This window comes from Lepus europaeus, chromosome 8 (genome assembly GCF_033115175.1).
Source record: "Lepus europaeus isolate LE1 chromosome 8, mLepTim1.pri, whole genome shotgun sequence".
NCBI lineage: Eukaryota > Metazoa > Chordata > Mammalia > Lagomorpha > Leporidae > Lepus > Lepus europaeus.
In genome coordinates this window covers 35757885-35776752 of record NC_084834.1, presented here as the reverse complement: position 1 = coordinate 35776752, position 18868 = coordinate 35757885, and the positions used below count along the sequence as shown (strand labels likewise).

At 37.3% G+C, this 18868-nt stretch overlaps 1 protein-coding gene across 3 annotated transcripts in view; it reads right to left on the bottom strand.

The window, feature by feature from the left end:
- The window catches only part of INPP4B (inositol polyphosphate-4-phosphatase type II B), a 901292-nt gene that overhangs the window by 110175 nt on the left and 772249 nt on the right, over positions 1–18868 (bottom strand). The gene's annotated exons all lie outside the window — the stretch shown is intronic.

The following is an 18868-nucleotide window of genomic DNA, read 5'->3' as shown; positions in this document are numbered from 1 at the left end:
GAACTGCTTCCTGCTTGGGGGAGGGAGAAGGTCTTGGCTCAGTACCAGACCCACTGTGTTGAAACCCAATGCTAGGCAGGCCCCGACAGTCCCAGCCTCTAAGTCAGTACCCATAGACTGAGCCTCTGGAGTTATATTAGCTAGGATGATAAGGGACTTCCTCCAGCACACCCTTTCCCAACCTCAGATAACATAGTGTGGAAGAAAACCCCACACATCAGGAAAAGGAAAGCCAGTGTAAGGCTAGACATTGCAGCACATGGAATGCACAATGGCCTTACAAAGAAGGGAACTAAGCACACAACATCTGCACCTCCATCTCTAAAGATCAATCCTGAACCAAGAGAAACTTTGCTGGGCAGGAGGAAGGTAAGCAGGAATCCCTTAGCACTCTTCACTCATGCCACAGACACCAGAGGCATTTACTGCTGAAGAACCCTGCAGTCCTATCAGGTCCTCAGCATAATTTTGGAAGCTGTTGGGTTACCACATTGCTACAATGCTCCAGGGAAAAAGCCTGGGCCATCCTGTACCCTGTTCTCACTCAGGCTCTTGCTTCACAGACCTAAGTTGAGAACCCCACCCACGTGGGTCCTGTGAAGAAATTACTCCCTGTAGTTCCACAGTCACAGGCCTGTGAGCCAGCTGGGAGGCTTCATCAGCCATCCCTTGGCCCTGGGAAGACTTGGGTGGCACATCATGAATTGCTCAGCCTTCAAAGTCCTCCAGAAATGTTGAGTTTCCCTTCTATTATTTTATTGTCCCAGAAGCACCTCTGTGGCCCCACAGATGCATACTCAGCCCCTGGGAAGCAACCAGACAACCTTCCCTGAGTGGATCAGTCTATTGGGGCTCCAGGAAGCAACTGTGGACCATACCCATCCTCTGGTGTCCCCCCCCAAAAGAATTTGAGCAGCCTATTCTCAGAAGCTCAAGACAGTGAGGTCCTAAGAATGAGATGCATGTTCATGCCCTCAAGTTTTCTGGCACAGGAAGCAGCTAGACAGCCTTCCCTGGTCAGGTAATCCACTAGAGTTCCATGAAGTTACTGGTGCAACACTCAGACATGGTCAGTTGCCTGGTTTGAGAACCCTGCTGCAGAAAAGACCATGTGTGGCCCTCAGACACTGACAGGCACTCCTATTCTGTTACTGTTACTAGGAACACAGTATCATATCCGCTTGGGTCCATGGGTGTATGGCCCTGAACTCACACTACTCACAGATACTAAAAGGAGACCAACACCTACAGCCAGGCACACCACAGTAGACCTCCTTTACTTAAGGGCACTGGATCCTAACTGTTGGTGCAGTCCTACCACCCCTGCAGCCTAGGCTACCAACACAAGCACAGACATTACTATCATTGACTATAGCTGAAGAAGCTACAATAATACTACACTAAGTGCCCACTTGGAACCAAAGTCAATGAAGTATATTCAAGAAACAGCCTGGGACAGAATGCAAGCAGAAAGTCTTTATCTACAAAAGCTGATTTATAAAATTGGTAGAAGCAACTGACTCATCAAGTGCACAAAAACAATGTAGCAGCATCAGAAGAACTAAAAAGCCTAGCAACATGGCATATCCAAAGGAACACAATAATAGTCAACAGCAAAGAAGTGAAAACCAGTGAGTTCTGTGACAACAAATTCAAAAAGGATGACTTTAAAGAAACTAGTGGGATACTAGAAAATACAGAAGTACAATTCAGTGACACTAGGATGATAATTCATGATATGAGAAATTCAAAAAAAGAGATAAAGAACATAACAACAAGCAACCAGAAATCTTGGCCACTAACTAACTCAATAAATGGAATTAAAAATACAGCTAAACAGAATTGAGCAGGCAAAAGAAAGAATTTAGAATTTTTTAACAACTATTTTCTAAAATTGACATATAAGCATTGTACATATTTATGAGGTACCAAGAGATATTTTGACACATGTGTATATTGTGCGATTAAATCAAGGTAAGCCCATACTTCTCCTCAAACATTTATCATTTTTTGTGGTCAAAATCGTTTGAAATTCTTTTCTCTGCTGAATGTCTCCTAAATATATACTTCCTTTCCTTAGTCCTTTATCATGTAAATGCTTCACTTGCAAGTTCTCTAACGGGTATATACTTTCAAATACAACTTTCATATAAAACAAAGTCATGAATGAATAAGTTTGTGAATGTGATGCTTGGCATAGGGAAAAATCTCAGCAAATATCTACTGGGGCCTGTCTGTGGCACAAGCAGGTTGAACCACTGTTGGGAAGGTGTTTGTTCAAATCCTGGCTGCTTTGCTTTAGATCCAGCGTCCTGTTAATCTGTCTAGGAAGGCAACAATGCAAGGCCCAAGTACTCTGGCACTTGTCTCACCCATGGAAGACCCAGATGGAGTTCCTAGTTCCCGGATTTAGCCTGGTTCAACCCTGGCTGTTGCAGCCACTTTGAGCGTTAACCAGTAAATGGAAGCTCTCCCTCTCATTCCACTCCTGTCACTCTCTCTTTCAAATAAGTAAATAAATATTTTTAAAAATGATGTATAGTTAATGAATGGAAATATCATTCTTTTTTTAACTTTTATTTAATAAATATAAATTTCCAAAGTACAGCTTATGGATTACAGTGGCTTTTTCCCCCCATAACTTCCGTCCCATCTCCAGCTCCCTCTCCCATTCCATTTGCATTAAGATTCATTTTCAATTATCTTTATATACAGAAGATCAATTTAGTATAAAGTAAGTAAAGATTTCAACAGTTTGCACCCACACTTGAACATAAAGTGTAAAATACTGTTTGAGTACTAGTTATAGCATTACTTCACATTGGACAACACATTAAGGACAGAGATCCTACATGAGGAGTAAGTGCACAGTGACTCCTTTTGTTGACTTAGCAAATGGACACTCTTGTTTATGGCGTCAGCAATCTCCCTAGGCTCTAGTCATGAGTTGCCAAGGTTATGGAAGCCTTTTGGGTTCACCAACTTTTATCTTATTCCGACAGGGTCATAGTCAAAGTGGAAGTTCTCTCCTCCCTTCAGAGAAAGGTACTGCCTTCTTTGATGGCCCATTCTTTCCACTGGCATCTCACTCACAGAGATCTTTCATTAGGTTTTTTTGTTTTTGTTTTTGTTTTCTGCTAGAGTGTCTTGGCTTTCCATGCCTAAAATACTCTCCTGGGTTCTTCAGCCAGATCCAAATGCCTTAAGGGCCGATTCTGAGGCCAGAGTGCTATTTAAGACATCTGCCATTCTATGAGTCTGCTGTGTATCCCGCTTCCCATGTTGGAACGTTCTCTCCTTCTTAATTCTGTCAGTTAGTATTAGCAGACACTTGTCTTGTTTGTGTGATCCCTTTGACTCTTAGACCTATCAGAGCCATCGATTGTGAACTGAAATTGATCACTTGGACTAGTGAGATGGCATTGGTACATGCCACCTTGATGGGATTGAATTGAAATCCCCAGGCACGTTTCTAACTCTACCGTTTGGGGCAAGTCAGATTGAGCATGTCCCAAATTATATATCTCCTCCCTCTCTTATTCCCACTCTTATATTTAACAGAGATCACTTTTCAGTTAAATTTAACAATGACTTGATCAGCCTTTGTCCTGACTGTTGATGAACTTAATACTTTATCCCTTTTAGTATTTTTTTGTCATACTTAATACTATTGGTAGGCTGGTGCCATGGCTCAATAGGCTAATCCTCTGCCTTGTGGCGCCGGCACACTGGGTTCTAGTCCCGGTCAGGGCGTCGGATTCTATCCCGGTTGCCCCTCTTCCAGGCCAGCTCTCTACTGTGGCCAGGGAGTGCAGTGGAGGATGGCCCAAGTGCTTGGGTCCTGCACCCCATGGGAGACCAGAAAAGCACCTGGCTCCTGCCTTCGGATCAGCACGGTGCGCTGGCCGCAGCATGCCAGCCGTGGCAGCCATTGGAGGGTGAATCAACGGCAAAAGGAAGACCTTTCTCTCTCTCTCTCTCTCACTGTCCACTCTGCCTGTCAAAAAAAAAATACTATTGGTTGAACTCTGTAATTAACACACAATTATTCTTAGGTGTTTAAATTTAACTGGAAATATCCTTCTTTCTTATGACATGTTTATTGCAACTCTTCTGCTGGGGCTTACCACTTGAAATATTTTAAAATTGTATTTTTAAAATTTATTTATTTGAAATATAGTGTTATGAGGAGTAGGGAGGGAAGGAGAGAGGGAGAAATGGAAGGATAAGGAGAGGGAGAAAGGAGGAGAGGGAGAGGGGAAAAGAGGGAGGGGGAGAGAGAAAAGAAGAAGGAGAGGGAGAGAAAGAGAGAGATCTTCCATCTGCTGGTTCACTCCCCAAATGGCCACAGTGGCTGAGGCTGGGACAGGTCTCCAGTGTGGATGGCAGGAAAGTAAGTACTTGAACCATCTTTGGATTTCCTTTCCCAGGTCCATTAGCTGGGAGACAAATCTGAAGATTAGCTGGAACTTGAACTGGTACTCATATGGGAAGTCAGCATTAAAGGCAGTGTTTTAACCTCCTGTGCCACAATGCCAATCTCTAATTGTATTTAATTAATTGTTTTCTTCTTTAATTATATCTAGCATATCAATAGATAGCGAATTTTATCAACAAAGGATAATAGAAGAGAAGGAATGATTTGTTAAATCTTGGAATTGTCCCTATTTTGGAAACTGGGGTTCATTTTTAAGGTAACTAATCTTGTCAACAGCAAGTCATTGATTACTGGTGATAAACTACTGGCAGATCCTTGTTAGTCACTTGAAAACTGTGTTAAGTGGAAGAGCCAGTGATAATGTAAAGTGTGTGGTAAATACTGTAGATTCTTGACCCCAGAAGGAAATGCAGAATGTACCTTGCAACTTAAAAGGGAATTATGAATCAGGAAAGGACATGAGTACCAAGCAACTGAAACAAATTTTAAGCAGTGATAAATGAACTATTTCTGTGATCTGCTGGATGTTTAATTCTTCTGAAAGAGAAAGCAGTGGTGACTTAAAGCCAACACAGGCTCATCAAGAGAAATCATCACAGGAATTTCATTTCATCGTTGAGAGCTTATACAGTTGGGTAGATTAAGAAAACTAATTCAATAGCATAGGTTATTTGGCCTTTGAAAGGGCATTTCCTGATATGATTATGAAAGACAGAAATGCAGGTCAACCAAGAACATAAATGGGTGAATATAAGGCTGCCTGACCACACATTCCCACAGTGTAGGGATTATAAGTGTATTTGGAACCATGCAGTCCTTTTTAGTGATGTGACTCAAGGAAATGTTTTTAGCTTAATTATCCCATCATCTTTAACGATTATATTTATGAATAGACCACAAATATATATAAAATATGAACAAAGTAAGTCTGAGTAGGACAGTAGATATGATGGATAACAGAATCAGGTATTTATTAGATTATACTCAAAAGCATTTTACTTATGGCAGTCACGGGTTTAGACATCCATTTCCTCTGTAGAACTGAGAGACCATCTTAATCTTATACACTTACTATTTCACTATGTCTGGCATATATGCTTAAATGTTGTGTGCATCTTGAGAAGCCTGAAGGACAGGCCAAATTTAGTGAAGTTTAAGGAAATAAATTGAATTATTATTAAAATGTGGCTGTCAAAACAGCTAAGGAGAGTTGAGATAATATCAATATTGAACAGTATCTACAGGTCAGAAGTCAGTCCTCTTGTGTTGCTCTGTGAATAGTAAGCCCTGTTTGTGATATCATGCTTATTTCTGGTGACTTCATAGAAAAATGAGAAAAGGTTTTAAGAAAAGCAACAATTGGAAGTCCTTGAAGCTATTCCTTTGAAAAATGATCCAGAAAAGTGACAGTTTTAAAAGCATATGGTTCTTGTTTCAGCTACAATTTTAATGTTGAAAAAGGAAATAAATGTGCTATGTTTATTGCAAAAGATGAGATCTGGACCAGAGGGTAGAATTAAAGGAAATATATTTTGTCCAGAAAATAAAAATGTCTTTTTATGAAGGAATATGTGCATGATAGCCTAGGTGACAAATAACACAGATATTGTAGGTAATGTAGAAGTTTAAACTGTATAAGTATTAGCTTGTATAAAAATCAAAGACTCTAGTAACCACTTATCCCATCTTTGAGTCCCCAATTTAATATAAAGACATGTAGTGTTTAACATACTTCATGAGATTATGTATGTGTTGAGTGAGGTGAGACCAGATTGTAGCAACCCAAGCCACTGGCAATAATGCTGCAGGAAGAGCCTGGCATGAGTCCAGCTTGGAGCTCAGTGGGGGACAACATACCTGCCAACCTAGATGGAAAAAAAATGGGCAAGGGGCATTTCTCTCTCCCTGACCACCCAACACAGGCTTCCTATAACTAGCTGAGAGAGAATGGGCACCATTTAGGATATATGTAACAGCTGCGCTGGCTTGTGTCTGTATGCCCAGCAACCAGCTAAGAGGAGACCTCTGAGTCTAGCTGGGAGAACTGACAGGGGGCTGGGGGCCCATGACTGTGGGAGCCTTGTGTGCTGGGACAGACTGTGAAGACACTGTGGCTGCATGGGAGGGTGCAGGGTGTGGCTGAGCCTGTGAGCGGTCACTGTGGACAGCTCCCCATGCTCAGGCCTTCCTGATCCTCTGCTGAGAGTCACTGCTGCAGAATCCATGCTCACAATGAGGACTGCATGGATCTATTGTGTGATTCTTGTGGTGGTGTGGATGAATACTGCACCTGTTGGCGCTAGCACCTGGGCATTGGTCTCCTCGGAGGACAGTAGGTGAGACTACGCCAACAGAGCTGATCAAACCCACATACCCAATGTGGTGTCGCCTTGGACACTCCCCTCACCCAGGAGCACTGAATAGAGGTCAAGGGCCACACTCAGCACAAGGCACTGGGTATTCACTGGAAGAGTATCACTACACTAAGCCACAGAGGATTAGTCCAAAGATAAAATTCATCACAGGAAAAAAAAAATCTCCACAAATGCCTAATAATAAACACAGTAATTCAGGAAAAATAACAAGGAAGACAACATGATGCCCTCAAAGGAACACATCAACACTTCAATACTAGAATGTAAAGATGAAGAGAATAAAAAAATGCTAGAAATGAAATTCAAAAAAAAAAATGATGGTAGGATTATTGAGAATAATTTCCATGATTTAAAAAAATCCATACAAGACATGAATGAAAAATTTTCCCATGAAATAGAGATTTTAAAGAGAAATAAAAATGAAATATTGGAAATAAAGAATTCAATAGACCAAATAAAAAATGTGGTGGTAGAAAGCCTTAACAACAAACACATTGAGCCAGAAGAAAGAATTTCCAAGTTAGAAGACAAATCTCTGGAAATTTTAGTCAGAGCAAAGAAAAAAAAAAGAAGTATTTAGAAAACTAAAACTAACAAATAGTGTTGGAGATTTATGGGATACTATCAAATGACCCAATATATGGATCTTAGGAATTCCTGAAGGTGTGGAAAGAGATAGTGGACTAGAAGGCCATTTTAGTGAACTTGTTACAGGAAACCTCCCAATTTAGAGAAAGAAAGGGACGTCCAAGTAGAAGAAGCACACAGAATTCCAAGTAAACACGACCAGAAAAAGATCTTCACCATGACACACTGTAGTGAAATTCTCCTCAGCAAAAAATTTTAAAAAATCTAAAATGTGTACAAAAGTAATGCCAGATTACTTTCAGAGGATCTCCAATTAGACTTACAGCTGACTTCTCATCAGAAACCCTTCAGGCTAGGAGAAAATGCTGAAATATATTCCATGTCTTAAGAGAAAAATAACTGTCAGCCCAGAATACTGTACCCTGCAGAGCTCTTATTTATGAATGAAGGTGAAATAAAGACCTTCCATAAAAAACCAAAATGGAAAGAATTTGTCACCACTCCTCCAGACTTATAAAAGATGCTTAAGGATGTACTACACACAGAAACACAGTCATCACTATGAAAGAAAGTGAAGGCAGAAAATCTTCCTGCAAAAGTACAAAGGAAATCCAAAGTAAACAATAGTAATATTTATGGAAAAATGGCATGGTCAAGTCATTACTTATCAATAGTCACCTTGAATATAAATGGACACAAATCCCAAGTTAAGAAATACAGACTGGCTTAATGGACTGAAAAAACAAGACCTATCATTTTGCTGTCAACAAGAAACACACCTCAACAACAAAGATACCTGCAGAATGAAGTTGAAAGGAAACCTAAAATAAATGAATAAATTCTTGTACACATACAACCTAATCAAATTGAGTGATAAAAACATAGAAAACCTAAACAGACCAATAACCAAGATGGAAATTGAATCAGTAAGAAAGATCCTCTCACAAATTAAAGCCCAGAACCAATGGCTTCACTGCTGAATTCCATCAGATATTTAAAGAAGAACTAACTCCAATTCTCGGCTATTAAAAACAACTGAAAGCGATGGAATCCTCCCAAACTCCTTCTATGAAACCTGCATCACTTTAATTCATAAACCTGGAAAATATACAACAGAGAAAGAACTAAAAACCAATTTCCCTGATGAACATAGACACAAAAAGCTCAACAAAATACTAGCCAGTTAAATCCAGGAGCACATCAGAAAAATCACTCACCTGGAACAAGTGGAACATATCCCTGGTATGCAGGGATGGTTCAACATTTGCAAATCAATCAATGTGATACATCACATTAACAAACTCAAGAAAAAAAAAGAACATATGGCTATCTCAATAGATACAGAAAAATCATTTTATAAAATACAACATCCTTTCATGATGAAAACCTTAAGCAAATTGGGTATAGAAGTAACATTATTCAAAAAAATCAAGGCAATCTATGACAAACACTCAGCCAGCATCCTATTGAATGGGAAAAAGTTGGAAGCATTCAAACTAAGATCTTGAACCAGATAAAGATGCTCACTATCACCATTGCTACTCTGTATATTCCTGGAAGATTTAGACAGAGCCATTAGGCAAGAAAAGTAAATCAAATGCATACATATTGGGAAGGAGGAAGTCAAACTATCCCTATTTGCAAATGGCATGATCAATATATAGAAGACTCAAAAGACTCCATGAAACGTCTATTGGAACTCATAAAAGAGTTTGATAATGTGGCAGAATATAAAATCAATGCACGAAAATCTATAGCCTTTGTATACAAAGACAATGCCATGGCTGGGAAAGAACTTCAAAGATCAATACCATCCACAATAGCTGCAAAAACTAATTTAATACCTTGGAATAAATTTAACCATGGACATCAAAAATCTCTATGATGAGAATTACAAAACATTAACGAAATAGAAAAAGATACACAAAAAACAAAATATTTTCCTTGTACATAGATTGGAAGAATCAATATCATCAAAATGTCTGTACTACAGAAACAAGTTACAGATTCAATGCAATATAAATCAAAATAGCAAGGAAGTTCTCCTCAGATACAGAAAAAACAATGCTAAAATTCATATGGAAACACAGGAGATCCTGAATAGCTGAAGCAACCTTATACTACAAAAACAAAGTGGGAGGCATCACAATACCAGATCTAAGCTATACCACAGGACAATTATAATCAAAACAGCCTGGCGGTGTCACAAAAACAGATGTATAGTCCAGTGGAACAGAATAGAAATGCCAGAAATCAATCCACACATCTACAATAAACTTTGAAAAAGTAGCTAAAATCAATCCCTGGAACAAAGACAGTCTCTTCAACAAATGGTGTTAGGAAAATTGTATCTCCACATGCAGAAGTATGAAACTAGACTCCTATCACACACCTTACACAGAAATTCACTCAAAATGGAACAAACACTTAATCTATGACCCAATACCATCAAATTTTTAGAAAACATTGGGGAAACCCTGCAAGACATTGACATAGGCAAAGACTTATTGGAAAAGATCTCAAAGGTACAGGCAATCAAAGCTAATATTGACAAGTGGGATAAAATCAAAGAAGAACCACTGCACTGCGAAGGAAACGTTCAGCAAAGTGAAGAGGCAGCTGACAGAATGGGAAAAATTATTTGCAAACTCTGCAACTGTTAAAGGTTTAATATCCAAAGTATATAAAAAGCTCAAGAAACTCAACAACAATGAAAGAAACAACCCAGTTAAGAAATTGTCAAAGGACTTTAACAGCCATTTTCAAAAGAGGAAATTCAAATGGCCAACAGATACATGAAAAAATACTGAGGATCATTAACCATCAGGGAAATGCAAATTAAAAACCACAATGATTTCATCTTACTCCCATTAGAATGGGAATGGCTTTCGTACATTAATCAACAAACAACAAATGCTGGTGAGGCAGTGGGAAAAAAGTACCCTAATCCACTGTTTGTGGGAATGCAAACTGGTAAAGTCACTATGGAAGACAGTATGGAGATACCTCAGAAATCTGAATATAGACCTACACTATGACACAGTCATCCCCTTCCTGGGAATTTATCCAAGGGAAATGAAATCAGCATATGAAAGACTTATCTGTACCCCATGTTTATTGCACCTCAATTCATAATAGCTTAGATATGGAATCAATCCACATGTCTGTCAACTGAAAATTGAATAAAAAATTGTGGGATATTTATATCATGGAAAGTATACAGCAGTAAAAAATGAGATCCTGTCATTTGCAACAAAATGAATTCAACTGGAAAACATTATACTTAGAGAAATAAGCCAGTCCTAAAATGACAAATACTGTATGTTGTCCCTGATCTGTAGTAATTAATAGATCACCTAAAAGCTAATGTACAGAAGTGAAATTGACACTTTAAGATGTCATGATGTTAAGCAGCCCTTGTCTTGACTATTGAGAAACAGTTTTGTTTTCATATTATTTGACGAATTTTTTACTTAGCATAATCTTATGTGTGTAAAGGTAATTGAAAATAGAACTTAGCAAAAAAAAAGAGAATTGGAATTGTAGAGGAGGAAGTAGAATGGAAGGGCAGATAGGGTGGGAAGAACTGCTATGTTCTTAAAGTTGTATTTGTGAAATGCATGAATTTTGTATACTTTAAAAAAGAGTTTCCTGGGAAAATAAAATTAAAAATAAATGAAACCACAATATTCTTTCATTATGGAAACAATGAATATATACCTAAGTAAGCTGTAGATGTTTGGAACAGTTACACCATTATTTTTGTTAAGGTCCACTTCTTCTAGGACTATCTTTATTTACTCTGAAACTAATTCATGAATCAAACAAAAGATAGTGTTGTAAATGCTTGTTCTAAAACAAACAATTGAAAAAATTCTCCAAAGTTATAGACTTAAAATACTATTTAACATACTATAAGAAAAGTCTTTAATTTGAAAAGACAAGTATCTGCAGGTTATAGAGAATTGTGTGAAACAGGTAACACTGTAACAACTCAGGAGACTAACTTTTTAACTGCATTATATATTTATCAGAAAACAAGCACAAGCTATAGCTAATTCATACACATAAAGAAGAGTGATAAGGAAAGAAAAGATGACTGACAAAGGACTGATTTTTTTTTCCCTTGGGGTTTAAAAATACATGCCGATATAAATCACAAAAATTAAAACTGATGCATTAAATATTTTGCAGTGATTGTGAATGGGATTGTTCATAAAAGTTCTTTCTCGCCATGGTATTGTCTATGAATACAAAGGATATTGCTTTTTGTGTGTTAATTTTAAATCTCGTCACTTTACTAAACTTTTTTATAAGTTCCAATAGTCTCTTAGTGGAGTCTTTAGATCCCCTATATACTGAATCATACCATGGGCAAACAGGGATAGTTTGACTTCCTTCTTTCCAACTTGTATGCCTTGGATTTGTTTTTCTTGCCTAATGGCTCTGGCTAAGACTTCCAGGAATCCTCATTTGGTTCAAGACCTTAGTGGAAATGCTTCCAACATTTCCCTATTCAATAGAATACTTGCTGAGGGTTTGTCACAGATTGCCTTGATTGTGTTGAGTAATGTTCCTTCTATACCCAGTTTGCATAAGGTTTTCATCATGAAAGGATGTTGTATTTTATAAAATGATTTCTCTGTATCTATTGAGATAGCCATATGGTTTTTATTCTTCAATTTGTTATGTATCACATTTATTTACCTGTGTATGTTGAACTATTCCTGTACACCTGGGATAAATCTCACTTGGTCCAGGTGAATGATCTTTCCGAATCATTGTTGGATTTGATTGACTAGGATTTTTGTATCTTTGTTCATCAGTGATATTGGTCTATAGTTCCTTTTCTGTGTTGTATCTTTTTCTGATTTTGAAATTTAAGGTGATGCTGGCCTCATATTATGAGTTTGTGAGGATGACTCGCTCCCTTTCAATTGTTTTGAATAGTTTGAGAAAAATTAGAATTAGTTGTTCTTTTAAAGTTTGGTAGAATTCAGCAGTGAAGCCATTTGGTTCTGTGATTTTTTTGTTGGAAGTGTGTTTATATCCCATTCAGAAACATTCTTCTCAGCTCTATAAAAACAATGCTAAAATTCATATGGAAAAACAAAAGATCACAAATAGCTAAAGTAATTTTAAACAACAAAAACAAAGCCAGAGGCATCACGATACCAGACTTTGAGACATAGTACAAGGAAGTGGTAATTGAAACAGTCTGGTACTGGAATAGACATAGACAAGAAGACCAATGGAACAGGATAGAAACTCCAAAAATTATTCCACAATGATCATTCCACAACCATTTGACAATGAGCTGAGATCATCCCTGGACAAAGGACAGTTTCTTCAATATATGATTACTGGGAAAATTGGATCTACACGTGTAGAAGTATGAAACAAGGCCCCTACCTTACACCTTACACAAAAATCAACTCAAAATGGATCAAGGATCCTAATCTGCAACCTTATACCATGAAATTAGTAGAGGAAAACATTGGTGATACTTAAAGACCTAAATCTGTGACCTGATAGCATCAAATTATTAGAGAACTTTGGGGCAACCCTGTAAGACATTGGCTTTGGCATTGACTTCTTGGAAAGACCCCAGAGGGACAGGCAATCAAAGACAAAATTGACAAATGGACTTAAATCAAATTGAGATGCTTCTGCACTGCACAAGAAACACTCAGCAAAGTGAAGAGGCAACCAACAGAAAGGGAGAGAATATTTGCAAACTATGCAACTGATAAAGGATCAATATCCAAAGTCTAAAAAGATCTCAAGAAGCTCAACAACAAAGCAATCTGGTTAAGAAATAGACAAAGGTATTGAACAACCATTTTTCAAAAGAGGAAATTCAAATGGCCAATAGACTCATGAAAAAATGCTCAGGATCAGTAGCTATTAAAGAAATGCAAATGACAACCATAATGAGGTTTCACTTCTCCCCAGTTAGAATGGACCTCATACAGAAATCAAAAAACAATAAATGTTTGCGAGGAATTATGGGGGAAAAAAGGTGCCTTAATCCACTGTTGATGGGAAAGTAAATAAAGCCATTGAGGAAGACATTATTGAGATACCTCAGAAAGCTGAAAATAGATAAACTAAATGACCCAGCAATCCCACTCCAGGAAATTTACTCAAACAAAATGAAATGAGCATATGAAAGAATTATCTGTACCCCTATGTTTAATGCAACTCAATTCACAATAGCTAAGATATAGAATCAACTCAGACGTGCATGAACTTATGATTCGATAAAGAAATTGTGGTATATATGTAGTATGGAATATTACTCAGCTGTAAAAAATGAAATTTTGTCTTTTGCAACAAAATGGAAGCAATTAGAAACCATTATACATCGTGAAACAAGCCAGTCCCCAAGACAAATACCATGTTATCTGTAATCTGTGCTAAATAAGAGTACAAAAAATGAAATATATGTGAATCGATAACTGTTTACATCTCATGTCTCTACTGTTAAGGAACACTGTTTTCTTCTTACTATTTGTTGAATTGTTTACTTATTATTGGGTTAATATTATGAGTATAAAATAAAGTGAAAGTATGTAATTGTAAAAATTAAAAGAATAAGAAAGGATGGAATGGGGAGGCATGAGTGGGTAGGGCGGGTAAGGTGAGAGGTATTACTATTCTCCAAAATCTGTATATATGAAATACATAAAATTTGTTTACCTTAAAATATTTTAAAATTTCAATTAAAAAATTGAAACCATATGAAATAGAAAAAAATTCCAATAACTGATTTACAGTATTTTCAGAACTGAACATAAAAAGAACAAAAAACAGATGTGATGCAACATTACAAAAAGAATCACTAACAAATGATATAAACAAATATCCATCCATATTTATATTATATATTATCATCAATAGTAGATGACTCAAATCACAGAATTCATTAATTAGCTTTAAAAAATGAAAAAAATGAAAGCTTTGGACTGGGGATATATTTGGGACAATGGAAGAAATTTATTTTATTTTCAAAAGTAACATTTTGGGGGCTGGTGCTGTGACATAACAGGTAAAAACGCCTGCAACACCAGCACCCCATATGGTGCTGCTTCTTGTCCCAATTGCTCTAATAATAATCCAGCTCCCTGCTAATGTTTGGGAAATACAGCAAAGAATGGGCCAAGTGCTTGTGCCCTTGCTACCCATGTGGGAGACCCAGATAAAGTTCCTGGCTCCTGGCTCCAGCTTTGCCCAGTCCCAGTTGTTGCAGCAATCTGGGGAGTGAACCAGCAGATGAAAGAAATCTCTCTGTCTGGATTTTCTCATCTGTAACTCTTAGTTGCAAAAAAATAAGTAAATCTTTTAAAAAGGCTTACATTTTGAAATATAGCAGATATCCAATGTCAAACTTCACAAATAAACAGAAATCACAATTTGATATTGTTTAAAGTGGCATGAAATTAGCAAAAATATCCCTATTAGTCAGCTCTTTGTTGATGTAAAAGAATTCTTATGACAAATAATTTATAAAGAGAAAAAGTTAAATTGATTTATTTCGTTTGGGTGAATTCCCAGGAGAGGGACGGCTGGTTCATGTGGCTGACCAATTTTTCAGCCATAAAAAGTAATGAAATTCTGTCTGTTGCAACAAAATGGATGCAACTAGAAACCATTGTGCCTAGTGAAATAAGCCAGTCCCCAAAAGACAAATATTACATGCTTTGAGATGTGGCAGTTAATATAAAATACAAGAAAAAAATGTAGGAATGAAACAGATGCCTTTTGATGTGATTGTTGTTTTATAGCTCTTGTTTATACTCCTGTGGTCTCATGGCCTTCCTGCTTTTTACTTTTTGAACACTATGGTTAGTGGTGAACTAAGCCTATGGTTTAGAGTAGATTGAAATTATTTCTTTTTGTAAAAATTAAGGAAAAAATGGAAGGTAGGAAGGAAGGAGGCAGATTGAGGCAGGGAGCAGAGGAAGGAGAGAAGTATGGTTATCTTCTTATAACTGTACCTATGAAATACATGAAATACACAAAGTTTGTTCTCTTTATATTAATAAATTTTTAAGAGTTGATTGGGCTCATGGTTTTGGAGAGTCATAATCCAAGATCAGGTAGGACCTGTTGTTTTGGCAGCTGTGATGATGTTCATGATGGCAAAGTCCTGAGGCAATGCAGAACATTCCATAGTAGGAGACAGGGAGCAAGTGTGTGTGCCCTTGTCTATACAGTCTCACAGAGCCACCAAAATTTAACCATGAGGGCTATTAACCCCATCCTATACAATCATCTTTCAATGGGTATACATCCAAAAATCACAATTGGATTAAATTTCTACCATCTTAGTGCTATCAACATAAAAATCTGGGGGAGAAAACAACTTCAAGGGAGAAATCTTCAAACAAAAGCAACATTTAAGGCTGAGAAGACTACAGCCAGAAGTGTGCTTATGTAGTTAAACAACCTGTGCTACAAAAAATACCAAAATATGTCTGTACTCCCCCACATTGGTTTCTAAGTGTTATTTTCCAAGGTTTGTAAGGTTTTGTCTGCCTACTTCATGAGATGCTGGGCACATCAAGGAGAAGATGTCCACTTCATTATTCTTTCAATAAACAGCACTGCAATTCTATTCTCTACCTTGGCTCCACATCGCAGTCATGTGAGGAGACTGAGAAAAATGCCGAGGTTCCCAGAGCAAATCAAATACTTCATGGTGCCTACTCGTCAAAATGGCAAGCACTGTTTAGCATAATACCTTATGTGCAATGATAATAACCGCTAACATGAATTACAGACTTATGGTAGGGCAAGCATTATGCTAAGTGTGTTATTTGGGTTGCCTTCTTAAAGTATGTTTTAAAGATTTCCAGGAGATTCCAATATGTGGCCAAGTTTGAATACCTGTATTTTATTAAACACTGCTGTCTCATGGGGTAGAGTGTGTTGTTATTCACATCTTACAGGTGAGGGAAATGAGGTCATGGAATGTTAAGCCACGAGTTGAGGTCCCTCAGTCAGCAAGCTAGGGGGTGAAGACGGGACTCTTCTTCTGAAGCCGGGATTCTTCTTCTGAAGCCCCAACCATCTACAGTCCTCTCCTGCCTGTCCTAGGAAGAACCAAGAAAGTCCGGGTTCTCTTTTCCTTAACCCACAGGTGTTGTCACCAGGTGGGAGACATGTTTGATGCTCAGTTTTCTCCCTAATATGTTTTCCAATAGCTCTCCATATATTCTCACATTTAAAAAATTTTTTTGGCTTTTTAGCCAGAAATTTAAAAGGCTTTGTATACTATTTCATAGTATAAAAGAATCCTGAGATCCTGACATAATTAAAGACATGCCTTGATTTCAAGTCCATATTTCAAAGCAGAATACCTTCTTTCATCGTGGTGTACATTAGGATATATGGTCATAATGGCTTATTTTTACTATTATGCTTTGCTGATTTTAAATTTTTTTTATTTTTTTATTTTTATTTAATTTTTTAAATTTTTGACAGGCAGAGTGGACAGTGAGAGAGAGACAGAGAGAAAGGTCTTCCTTTTGCCGTTGGTTCACCCTCCAATGGCTGCCGCGGTAGCGCGCTGCGGCCGGCGCACCGCGTTGATCCAATGGCAGGAGCCAGGTACTTATCCTGGTCTCCCATGGGGTGCAGGGCCCAAGCACTTGGGCCATCCTCCACTGCACTCCCTGGCCACAGCAGAGAGCTGGCCTGGAAGAGGGGCAACCGGGACAGGATCGGTGCCCTGACCGGGACTAGAACCCGGTGTGCCGGCAACGCAAGGCGGAGAATTAGCCTAGTGAGCCGCGGCGCCGGCCGCTGATTTTAAATTTGTAAGGGGAAATCTTTGAACACAAAAAGATTTGAACTTTATTTTCTGTTATGTGCATGAATAAAATTTTATTTACTTAAGGGATTCAGTATAATCTCATAAATGATTTTAAAGTTGGAGAAAGAAAAAAAATGAGTCAATATTTCCTTGATTTTAAAAAATATAACTCTAGCTGTAAAGCTGACATTGAAACCGTAATGCTGAGATATGACTATGCATACATTTCGATTGTACCAAAATAAACTTGTCTTTTAATATAAAAATGTAGCAAAATTGAGTATCCCTTATCTTATTTCTGCTAATAAGTAATATGTCTTGAATATCCACCAATGGATGAAATCAGTTGCTAAAAGGCATTATACTTACCTCGCTTACTAGAGCACAGCAGGGCCTGGCTCACAGTTGATAGTCAATACATGTTCAATAAAGAAAACTGAAAGTGTACTATTTTTTCATGTCAAGCTTCCATTTTGATTTATGTAAAGCTATAGAACTATACTGGATTCATTAACTAATACTATTGATATTATTAAACAGAAAATCCTCATATAGTAGGACCAAGTGTTACAAAATTCTGCATAAACTTTTCTCCTGTGTGAATACACAATAGAACAAGAGGGATTGTCCACTAAGAAAACTTCAGAAAGCCATAGTTTCCAACTGTGATTACCAAATGATTCTACTGTTAATCAAGTAAAGAAAGATTGATGTTTTACATGATTAAACTGATAAAAATGTGAGTGATGAAAAATCAGGCAAACAAATTGGAAATACATAAATTTAATTTCATAAACATGCTTACTTTCACATGATTCATTTTCTTACAGAAAAAAAAAGAGGAACATATTTCAGAAGAAAGTAGGGCAATACTGGTTAGTCTCTCCAAACATTTTAAAATTCTTAACAAGAAAGAAGTAGTCTAGGACAAGTCTCAAGTTCCTAGAAGTATAAAGAAATGTAGATATTTGTCTTAATTTTGTGTCAACATTAATCAAATCAAAATATTCATGCATTGGGGACCATTAATAAAATCTGTATAAACAACTGTATTTAAAATATTATATTTTCCAAGAAGCAAATTAGATATACATTTGAAAATTATCTTTTATCTATCAATAGGCATACTCATACACTCACATGTGTATGCATGTATGTGTGTACATCATTCCACAAAAATATAGTCTTAATATATATATATATACATATATATATTCAGAATAACAAAACATATTCCTTGGAATCAAACAGTCTTACATGCTTTTGGGATAATTCATCAAAAAAAAAAAAAACCTCTTCTACCATATTGCATTCCATTCAGGAACCATTGTGTGGTAATTGTGTTCTGACAGCCTTTTAAGTTTCTAAGAGTTAAGAGATCAGTTGCTTATTTTGCATCTGGAAGAATGAGTAAAAGTATAGTAAATATGTCAGACCCTATATAAGAAAACACTGTTCTATCAAGGAGAATTTTATGTAGCAAAAGAAAAAAGAATGAGCATTGCAAGCAGTTCTGAAAACACTCCTGAGATGCAATTTGATAAACAGGTTTCCAACACCCAAGCCAGGACTGTGGAAAAGCATGCTATCAGCACTCTCATCAAAGGCAATATTGACTCTATCTCATTTTATCATGACTTTCTCATT